Genomic DNA, 11,526 nt, shown 5'->3' with positions numbered 1-11,526 from the left:
AGCACTTTCTGTGCACCCACTTATCAAGCCTGCCTGTCAGGCAAACACGCGGGCTGGGGCCCAGGCACCTTCCCCAGCCAAAGCAAATACTTCCCTCTTCCCTGGGCTCCCTCTGCTCTTAATTTAGGGGCCTGCCTGTCTGGGCTTCTTCAAGAGTGCTCATTATGGGGAATCTGTGACCGTTTGTCTGCGAACAGGAGCCCAGAGAGGGTGATTTAACATAAGCCTCCCTCTGGCTCTCAGACCTCACCAAGGCCCATGCGAATCTACTTGATTTAGAGTTCAAGGAAAAGCTGTGGAAAGTTTAAATCCCTGTCAGGGGCACCTGTGAGCAAGAATATATCCCCTGTAAGAGGCGTTAGTCATCCATGGTGTCAAATCTGCTGTTTCTAAATACCAAGGATGGCTTTAAAATCTGAGAAAATGAGGTTAAATCCTTTCTAGAGTGTTTTTTGTTTTGTTTTGTTTTGTTTTGTTTTGTTTTGTTTTCAATCTTCCTTAATTCCTGAGTTTGGAAGTATTTCCATATGGACAGAAACATTGGTGTGACCCCCGTGACCACGACACCCTGTTCTCCAGCTGGTGCCAGGAAGAGGCTCTGACAGACTGCCTCAGCATCCCCGTTGCCCCCACCCCACCATCTCCACTCTGATGAAACTCCAGCTCTCTCTTCTCTTTTGTTCTAGAACCTTCCCCATGGAATGGAAAGAACACTGAACTGGGAGGGAAGAGACTTAAACACAGGGGCTATCCCTGCCCTTTGTGACCTTGGCAGCCTCCCTCTCATCGGTCAAGTTCAGATTCCACCTTTGCCCGGTGGCCGGCCTCCCCTGGATAACAGCCACAAGTGCCAGGCACCAGGGGTGGGGTGTGATTATTTTTAATGGTGTATCTATAGCAGCACCCTCCATTCTGGGAATCTACAGTCATAAAATCTGAACATAGACTGACAGCTCCATCGTTTAACTGGGATTCATAAAGTAAAGAATGAACTAAAAACAGTGCCTTTTATTTTGGGTTGAGGTCTGTTATGAGGAACCATGTCTCGGAGTGTTGTGCCCTCTGAGCCCAGCTCTGTAGCACTTCCTCTCCACCCCACCCTCACCCCAGCCACCCACCCACTGCCAGGTGCCTGCGGCCACACCGGAGGGCTGCCACTGCCTCCCCCTCCAGCTCTCCACCTGCTGCGGGTGTTTTTAAACACTGTGTTCACTACTCCACCCAAGGATCCTCAGAAATCCCCCTTTGCTCTTACTGTGAGAACGAAACTTTAAGGGATTAACTGTGTGACACTCATACCAGTTCTCCTCACCCTTTAATGCACCACTGAATCTAGGGGTTTTATTAAAAGTACATTCTGTTCCAGAGAGTCTGGGTGGGGCCCAAGATTCTGCTTTTCTTAGCAAGCTCCCTGGAGATGCCCCTGATGCTGGTCCATGGACCACATTGAGAAGCCAGCAGCCATGCTAGCCACCTCGCTGTGTCCAGGTATTGGGGAATGAGGAAAGCCAGGCCCAGAGAACTAACATGACTTTCCCAAGTCACGGGTGTCATGGGTGGGGGACCACCCTGGCTGGAACTCAGGGGCTCTGGTTCTTAATCCAGAGACCCCCTTCTCTGTGCCCAGCCATGGGAGCCGACAGGCAGGGAGGTGACGTGATCAGGAGGAGCCAGGCTGGAATATAACAAATATCTGAAGCAAAAATCAAGGAGAGACTCTCCTGGAGAACAAAGTAGGTGTGTCGGTGAGAACCGTGGGGTGGAGAACGAGTGTTGGTTCTGACTCAGAGAGATGAAACTTCTGCGAAGGGCAAAGAACACTTCCTCCTGCAGAGCCTGGGGAGTCTATGAAGCATCTGGGGGTCAGGGCACTGAGAAGTGCACTGCAGGAGAACCAGGCAGCGTGGGCTGCAGCGCCCCCACCTCGCCCTTCAGTCCCGGGAGAAGTCGGTGCCCCCAGGCACAGCCTAACCAAGAACATCCGGGCTCCTTTCAGGTTTCCAGTAAGTTTCCAGCAGAGCAGAGGACAGATGAAGGCATCTCTTCTCACTCGTCCTGGCTTCAGAAGTGATCTGTGGGCTGCTGGGAGCGACTAGTGACTTTGACTTCAATGGAGGGGACTGTGTTTCTTTAGGGGTGCTGTCCTGGAGGCTGCCAGTGAGGCTGGGGCCATTCTTCGCTGTGGCTGCTGGAGCTGTGGGCTGGGTCAGGCAGTGCCGGGTGCTGGGGGCAGGACAAGGACTTCAGCTCACTCCTGCAGTGGTGTTTCCCAGTGATGATGGTAAACCTTTTAGATTATAAAGTAGTACCATCATAATATAGTGGCAGGGGACGCTCACACTGGTGGAACAGGGGGAAATAACAATCATTTTTAGCTCTTCAGCAGCCCACTCCCCTACCCCACCCCTGGCATAGAAGTTCGGGAATGGCCAGGGCAGGCCACGCAGTGAGTCAGAGTCAAAGACAGGGCAGTTGGCACAGGGCATCTTGATGGCCAGTTCCAATCTCTCAGGCCAAACCCTACACCATCACCCTGATAGCCTGATGACCCATAGGCAGTACCTGAGTGATCTGTGTCTGCAGGGTCAAGGACACCACAGCACCCACAGAGCAATGGACGGCTCTCAGGGACTCTGCAGTGTGGGCATCTTGCAGCGCTGCAGGATTTGAGCTGAAGTTCCTACTCCTACTGGAGAAACAGCTGCTGGGAGTCTTCTCTCCAGCACTCTAGGCCCTGGCTCCTGATGCAGATCCAGTGGAGGGTGGGCCAGCCCTTAGGAGGCATCGGGGTGGTGGCTGCAGGGGGAAGAGGATGGTGCCTGGCAATGAAGCCAACAGAATAAAAATATTTGTCCACCACCCTGTTCTTTCTGTCCTATAGATACAGGATCTGGCAACCCTGGAGGGAGAGCAGAGAGGGAATACACTACAATTGGCTTATTGTCCCCCTTCTCAGGACAGAGTAACAGAATCAGGCAGGAGAAGATAGATCCTTGCATTTCAAAGCTGGACAGGCCAGTGGAGCTCCCCTAATCCACAGCTTCATTTACATGATTAGGAAACTGAAGCAAAGGAGAGGCCCTGGCTTGCTAATATATAGCTAGTTAGTGGCAAAGGTCCCCTCGTTGGGGGGCTGTCCCTGACCACCCCAACTAGAGGTACCCCCTAGTTACTCTAATTCATGACTCTGTTTTACTTTCTTCATCTCTATCTGACATATCATCTTTATTTGCTTATATTTTTACAGCCTACACCCCCCCGGCCCCAAGACTAAAAGCTCCTTGACAACAGGGATCTGTCTCTCTTGCTCTCACTGAGGCCCCAGCACAAGTCAGTTCTCAGTAACTGCTCCTGCAGCTGATGAGCGGGGGAGCCGGAGCCCAGATCTGCTGCCTCTGAGGCTGGTGTCACTCCCGGGGCTCCCCTCTGGCTTTGCGACAGGCCCGTGGGGCAGGGCCCAGTCCCTCTGGCACATAATAAACAACCGAAAACTAGACAATAGATATAAAACAGCGGTTTTCAGATACTGGGTAAAAGGCAGTCGAGGACCCTGATACCCAAAAGAAGGGAAACAAATGAGGCTGCCCTGTGACCACCCCAACTTACTGCCCGCAGTGTTCAGGCTGCAGTTCAGGAAGGGGGCGCCCGGAGGTGCCGAGTGGTTTCCGTGAGTTGAGGAAATGGAGCTGGCAGTCCAGGGAGGCCAAGGTGGCCAAGACAGAGATGGAGTTAGACATGGAGATAGTGGGGGTGGGAGACTCTCTGCATCTGCAGAGGGTACTCCTGAGTGTTCAGCTAACTGCTGACCAATGACTACATGTGAGAAAATCACCCAAGACTGGGGAAAGAATGACCAGAAAGAAGGAGGCGGATAACACTGGGCTGGGAACAGTTCATGTTCCCAACAGCCAAAGCAGAGAAACCCCCTCACAAAAGGGTCATTGAATACAAAGTACAGAAGGGTATCGCCTCAGAAATGGGTCCAAATTAGCCCTAGATGAAAGGCTGCTCTGGCCCTGCCTAACAAAGTTGAAAAAGCAAGCTTCAGCAGAGTCGCGCTGTTCCCAGTAAGTTTCCAAGTAACTTCACTGAGTCTCAGAACAAAACTCGAAAATATTTAAAAGAATTCAAAATATCCAGCCCCCAACCAAGTAGAATTCACAATGCCTAACATCCAATTTAAAAATTACCAGGCATGCAAAGAAGTGGGAAAATATGGTCCATAATGAGAAGAGAAACCAATCGATACAAACAGAAGCAGACCTGTGAGTGACATAGATGACAGATAAAGCAGACAGGGACGTTGCTAAAAATGCAATGCCTGTGTGTTTAAAATACAGGCAGAAAGATGTTGTGATTCATTAACTGTTAACATGAGTCATTCATCTTGTCATTCAACAGGATGTGCCTGCCATCCGCTGTCCTGCGTTCTAAGGAGTTGGAGATGCCAGGACAGGAAAAGTGCCAGCGCTCTTGGAACTTAGATTCTAATGAGGGTGATAGACAATGAACAAATAAGTAAGCACATCTGAGCTAAGGAGCTGGGGTGAGGGCGGGCAGAGCAGGCCAGCTGGGTGCAGAGAGGCAGGGAAAGGGAAAGGCTCGGGGCTGGGCTGGCAGGTTGGGGACCCATGGTGTTAGGAGGTGGGTTAAGTGGCTGAATCGGAACACGGAGCGTGGGGCTGTCCTGGAGCTCCTCGGTCAGTCCCTGGCGCCAGGAGGACAGCCTGGCGAGCCGACCGTTCCTGCCAACTGACCCCTGCTTCTGTGGCACTGCTCAAGACGGGACACCGGAATGGTCCCAATGTGCTGCTCCCAATGACCCTCACCCATCAGACAACAAATTACCCAGTGAGCGTCTCTCCTCTACCACATTCTGAATGTTCACCAGTCAAGCACTACACCCCACATGGACGCATGAATGTGGTACCTTTTTTAGTCAAGTTGCTTTTATTAGACAAAAAATATGTGCCAGGACTCCGCACACCCAGGAGCAGCCTCAGCCCTTTCTCTACTCTCAGCCCCCAGTTCATTGTCTCTCTCAGGCCCCGGGGAGGCTCTGCTCCTCCCTGAGGGCGAGATGAAGTCTGTCTTGGCCAATACCCCTCATCCACATGCTGATTCATGTCTTCTTGGGTGCTGCAGCTTTAGCTCCAAACCTTGCTTCTGGGTTTCTCCCATAATTTGTAGAGGTGAGGAGACAGAGGGGCTGCTTTCATGTGGTGTGTCCAGTGAATTCCTGAACAACCCCTTTGCCTTCCTCAAAGGGAGTGGCCATCAGGAAAGGGGGCGCGGGGCCCTCACTCCCATTGTGCTCCCAAGCTGGCCAACTCCTTCATTAGGTTCCACAGCTGAGCCAGTTCCCTGCAAGAGTCACAAACCACAAGGACTCAGAAAATGGGCAGAGAACTAAGAGTGTGTGACAGACACTGGCAGTGCCTAGCCCCTGGCCCCCAGCCCACCTGGGGTTCATGTGCAGCTTTTGTAGACAATCCCCATTGGCACCAACAGCTTCCTATCTCAAGCACCTGTACGTCTCCACCTGAAGGTTCTTTGGCCACAGGTGCACTCTCAACCCGTGTACAGGGTGGGCCAGTGGGTGCAGGGGGTAACCTCCCCTGGAGCAGTCCGCAAGTAATGAGGGAGAGGAGTTGGTGGGTAAACAGCCCAGCTTCCTTGCTGCCCCGTGGGATGGCCTAACACAGTCTCCCAGAGTGCTCAGTGGGGGTCACGCCCCAGGTTCCCACAGCAGTCACCCGCTCCATAACGCATCCCGCATTGGCCATCTTCCCTACCCTGTCTCTCTTCCCCACTCTCTTGGGATCTTTTCCTGGGGTCTCTTCCCAGATGAACAACTCACATCCAGACTTCACCTTGGGCCTTCTCTGTGGTGAGTCCAGTTTTGACAAGGGCCTCTGTCTCAGAATCATGGCGGGGGATGGGGGGGCTCTTGCAGTCAGCTTCTGGGCTGTTGAAAATGGGAGTCCTCCCACCTTCAACCAGAGCCCCACTCTTGTGCTACATACTGGGGCTCAGGGAAAGACTTCATGTGAGAAAGGAATCTTACTGCTCCAAAAACAATGGAAATTTCTGAACAAGATCAATAAAGGTCTGTTTGTGTGTTTGTTTGTCTTGAGCCTTTCCCTCCCATCACCCCTCAGCTTTCCCCGTCATTTCTGCTGGTCGCACAGCTGGGCTGGACCTCCCCTGACATCATCTTCTTTGGCCATGAGGGCAGACAAAGACCGGCACAAACCTGCACCGCTGCTGCCTCCGTCCGGGACGCCCTCCACACCCTCCACTGTGCGGGGGCCTCCGGAGCCCGGGCAACCACACGCACACTTGCCACTGCAGCCCGCGGTGCTGTCTGTTAGGCTGACTCAGTTGGGGCGGCAGGATCTGAAGCCAGGGCTCCTCCTGTCCCCTTGCCTTTCCCCTGCAGGGGACGCACTGGGGCAGCGGGGCCTTATCTCCCCACCTTGGTTCCTGTTTGGAACATGCCCGTTTTCATTTGTGCGGATATGTGCATATTGGGTGACTCCATACGTGAATGCCGATGTTGGACGGTGGGGAGGGCAGCCTGTCCTTTCCTTATCTCAGGACTCACCCAGATGGAAAAAGCCCGTGCCCAGCTGCTCTGTTTACTCTGCATTCTCTGCCCATTGTACATGAAATTGATCTGGGGGGGTTTGTTTTTCTTCTTTTTCCTCCAATCTCCTTATTAGTTCAGCCTCAGAAAGTTCCTTATCACTGCCGGATGTCAGGACGCACGCTGCCATCAGGCCTGGCCATGGTAGACTGTCCATTAATTGATTTTGCCTTCCCCTCCTTGGGCAGCACAAATTGGCTTGGCCCATTAGCAGCAATAATTCCCCGAAAGGGATTATAAATCATGACCTATGTCCGTCGGCTGCTCACAGTGGAGTGGGGCCCACGTGGGGAGGTGTCGGGCAGGGAGCAGGAACGTTTGCAGGGTATCGGAGGCCCCAGTGGCCCTGCAGGCTCACTCCTACCCTGAGCACGTGAGGCCACAGCCAGCCAGGAGGAGCTGGGCAGGTCCCAGCACACACAGGGCCTCGGGCAGCGTGTACTGAGTGAGTACAGGGAAGGAGAGAGGGAAAGGGCACTCTCTCTGTGGGGGCAGAGTGCTTTGAGAACCCCTCGGTTGAACCCCACCCACCCCGTCCCCCATCATGGTACCATCTTTTGGCTCTGTGGCCTTGGGTTTTCCAGAGTCCCCCACTAAGCTGGAAGTGCTCCTGGGAAAGTGCTCCCTAAGTCCAGCCTTGTTGCTCTCTGGGCGTCTGTAAGAACCTGAGTGTGAGGGGCAGGGGGAACCCTGAGGGAGCAGAGAGACAAGGACCAGCTGGGAAGGGTGGGAGGAGGCCACAGTCTGGCTGATTTTGCCAGCACACAGTAGGTTCTATTGGGACAGTAGTTCCTCCTTATCTTACAGGGATATGTCCTAAGAGCCCCAATGGATGCCTGAAACCACGATAGACCCAAATTCTATAAATACATGCTTTTTTCTATACATACACACCTTTCCACTCAAAGGAAGTGCTTTATGGCTTCTCCTTGGCACATCCAAATTGCCAGCATCACTACTCTTGCACTTTGAGACCATTATTAAGTAAAAGGAGGGTTATTTGAACACAAGCACTGCAATACTGTGACAGTCAATCTGATAACCGAGAGGCTACTGATTATGGGCCAGGAGCGTATACAGTGTGGAGACACTGGATGAAGGGATGGTTTGTGTCCTGGATGGGACAGAGCAGGAGGCCTGAGATTTCATCACACTACTCAGAACTGCATGTAATTTAAAACTTATGAATTGTTTATTTCTGGAATTTTCCAGTTAATACTTTAAGACCACGGCCAACCATGGGTAACTAAAACCATGGAAAGTGAAACCGCAGGTAAGGGGGAACTATTGCAGTCCATAAATGAATGGAGTTCCTTGCCCACAGTAAACCTGGTGCCACTCCCTGCCCAGGACCTGAGGGAGGAAGGCTGATCCAGCCTTCCTTGCACCCTGATGCCCACAGACGTCCCTCTGGCCCACCACGCTCTCCCATGCCAGACAGGGCATTCTCTCATCCTTCATGTCCTTCCACCTGAGGACAGCCAGCATCACTTGTGGACAGTGTCCAGACCTGTCAAGGATACTTGGGCTGCAGAGGTTGCTAAGACCTTCCTGAGATCCCCAGACATCAACGGATAAGCTTCCTAAATGGCACACAAGAGAACTCTCACGTATTGAGCTTCTCCAGGGCAATAAAATCAGATTTGATTATCACACAGCCTTGCAGTTCCAACTACAACCTTGCTTAAAACCAGAAATTAATGAGTCTATGGTGACAAGATGACAGCCAGCATTCTATTGTCCCATTTCTCCCAAACACGAGGAAACACCAGTCCAGGGTGAGTTTTATGACTCCATACCTTTCATCTGCCTCCAGGAAAAGGCCACTTCCCAGCACAGTGCTGTCTGGGAAAGCTCTAGGTGTGAGGAGGGCTTTGTACAGGGTGGCTTTAGGTACCAGGTGGCCTCAGGGAACCCAGAATCAGCAGGGTTGCAGAGAAGGCAGATGCCACCCCGACAGGACCCCACCTGAACCACAGAATGGGTGGGGTGTTGCGGAGGACCCCTCCGCCTGCCTTTGCACTTGTTACAGCCTCGGGATATTCCTGATATGCGGCCTCTGTGGCCCAGCTGGTATTTGTCATCATTCCGGTTTTGGCCTTGGAGCAGATGAAGAACCCTTTGTCACTATCATTCTCTTCATCATTCATGCACTTGAAAATAGGAGAAATCTGCCCCTTGTTTTTATTTTCTGTAAGGCACACCTGCTTCCCTCTCCCTGTCTCCCCCTCTCCCTCCCCCTCCCTTTTCCCCCTCCCATTCCAGAACCATAGTAACTTGTCCTGGATGTGCCTGCCACAGTGTCTGCCTCCCCACAGTCCCTTCCAAGTGATACCTGTACATGGGGTGTCAGCTGGCGAGGGCCAATCGGCTGAGGGTGGGGGCTGACCCAAGGACAGCCCACCCTCAGCCTGAGGTGGCCCACATGAAAGGGTGCTTTTGGACACACTGCCTCATAGAGGATTTGAGCCAAGAAATACTGAGAGAAGAAGCTCCTGGGAACTGACACTCGATTAGAAACTCACCTTCTGGGATGAGGGGAAGGGGGTCCCCTGAGGAGAGTGGGCAGGCACGTTACCAGTGGAGAGTCAGGAGTGAGGGTGCAAGCCCGGTTGTTCCAGAACGCTGTCTGCTCCTGGCTTCCCACCACAAATTATTTCAATTACTTGAGATACATGGAGAGTGGTCGTATTCCTTTCAACTCAAATAATCCTTGAAAATTTTTAAAAATGAAATCTCATGGAACCATTGGGAAGTAACAGAATGCCTAAAGTGGCTTAAATAAATAGGCTTTATGTTTCTAACATGAATAGAGAGCTGGGGACAAGGGTGTGCAGGAATCAGCTGAGCATCTTTGCATCGCTCTTGACCTTTCCCTCCAGGACACAAGTTCACTCAGCAGGTGCATCATCTGTGCATTCAGGACAGAAAAAGGGCCAGCTGAAGCTGAACCCTCTGTCAGGCGAGAACAACTGTGCCCCCACCACCTTGATAGACTCTGCCCAAATCTAATTGGTCAGAGCTGGGTCACATAGCCACCCCAGCAGCAAGGGAGCTTGGAAAGTGGGTGTCACGCCTTTAATTCCCTCCCCATTTCTGGGCCCCTCTCCCCCACTTAAATGTGTTTTTGCTTCCAATGGCCTGGCCTGCATCTGGGACTCTTCAGTGGACTGTCCACAAGCTACTGGGGCCATATTACCTATAGGCGCACAGAGCCAGAGATGTCCAGATGGCCGGTGCAGGAATATAAAAACCCAGCCCTCCCGCCTCCACTTGGGTCTAACTGGGTGTGCTTGATCCACCCGGGGTCCCCAGGAACCAAGTGGAAGTGGGACAAGGGTGCCTTCTTGGCCCCACTTGCCCCACTCCCTTATTGGTCTTGACTTACTGCACTCGCTCACACACAAACCCCCTCTCAAGGCTGCTTGTGGGTCAGCAGGGAGCAGGATTATTGTGATGGGTGAGACCAATCATGCTCCATTGCCTGACACGTACAAAAGCAGGGTTCTGTTAGCCAGGAAGGAAGGAGAGGATATTGAGCAAGCCACTGAGTGTCTGCTGCCACAGCTCATTACAAAAAAACATCAGAAAGCACAAGCAAAGAACCTGGAACCCTCTGCTGGTGGGGATGTAAAATGGTGCAGCCACTTTGGAAAATGATCTGGTGTGTCCTCGAAAAGTTTAACACAGAGTGACCATGCGACCCAGCAATTCCATTCCTAGGTATATATCCAAAGGAATTAAAAACATACACATGAAAATGGGCACATGGATACTCATCACAGCATTATTCAAAATAGCCAAAAAGTAGAAACAACCCAAATATCTGTCAACCGAAAAATGGATAAATAAAATGTAGGCATATCCATACAATGAAACATCATTCTGCCATAAAGAAGAATAAAGCACTGACATGCTACAGTATGGACGCACCTTAAAAATGTTAAGCTAACAGTAAAAGCCATACACCAAAGGCCACATACTGTATGACTGCATTTGTATGAAATGTCCAGAACAGACAAGTCCATGGACACAAGGAGCAGACTGACAGCTGCCAGAGGCTGATGGGGTGGGCTGTGGGGAGGGAAGCAGATAGCTAAAGGGTCCAGGGTTTCTCCTCAGGGTGATGAAAATGTTCTCAAATTGATCATGGGGATGATTGCACACCCCTAAAAATATGCAAAAAAACATTCACTTGTATGCCTGAATGTGTGAATGGTATGGTATGTAAATCATATCTCAATAAAATTCTTACAAATACATACATACACAAGCAAAGTAGAGACAGAGAGGAAAAGATCCTTGATTACGCCCACCCAGAGCCAGCATATGCTCTTAGCCTCTTTTTTATTCACACATATATCTCACCAACACAGTGTCCTCTGAAGGGAACCAGCTAAGGGATTTTAAGCAAGGAAAACTGTCAGCAAAAGCTCTGAAGCAAATGCATGCAATTTGTTAGGAGCATCAACCCCAATACTGCTCCTGATGGAGAGTGTCATTTGTCTATTTGCTTTGCCCTGATTTGTCACCCAGTTTACTCATCCTTGGTTCCCCCAATAGACAGGTCAATTCTCCTGCCCCATTTTGTAGCCAAGGCAACTGAGTACAAGGTTTATTCACGACCAATCTGATTTCTTCCCAGCTCCTAAGCATGGGGGCTTGGAGTCATCATGGGTGAGAAGCTGGGGGCTGCTGAGGGGGGCCATCCAGGCCTGGGCAGAGTGAGGAGAGCATCGGATTTGGTCCAGAAATGCCCATTCAGCTTGCAGGTAGAGGGTGAGACAAAATAACCTCAGTAGGACCCGGTATGTCTATTGGAGGGGTCCATGCCATTTGCTGCTGTCTGCGGAAAATAGAGTCTGGGTGGGGGGTGG

This window comes from Furipterus horrens, unplaced genomic scaffold (genome assembly GCF_987537825.1).
Source record: "Furipterus horrens unplaced genomic scaffold, mFurHor1.1.pri manual_scaffold_6, whole genome shotgun sequence".
NCBI classification, from domain to species: domain Eukaryota; kingdom Metazoa; phylum Chordata; class Mammalia; order Chiroptera; family Furipteridae; genus Furipterus; species Furipterus horrens.
The sequence above is the reverse complement of the archived record's forward strand: the minus strand, read 5'-3'. Positions refer to the sequence as shown.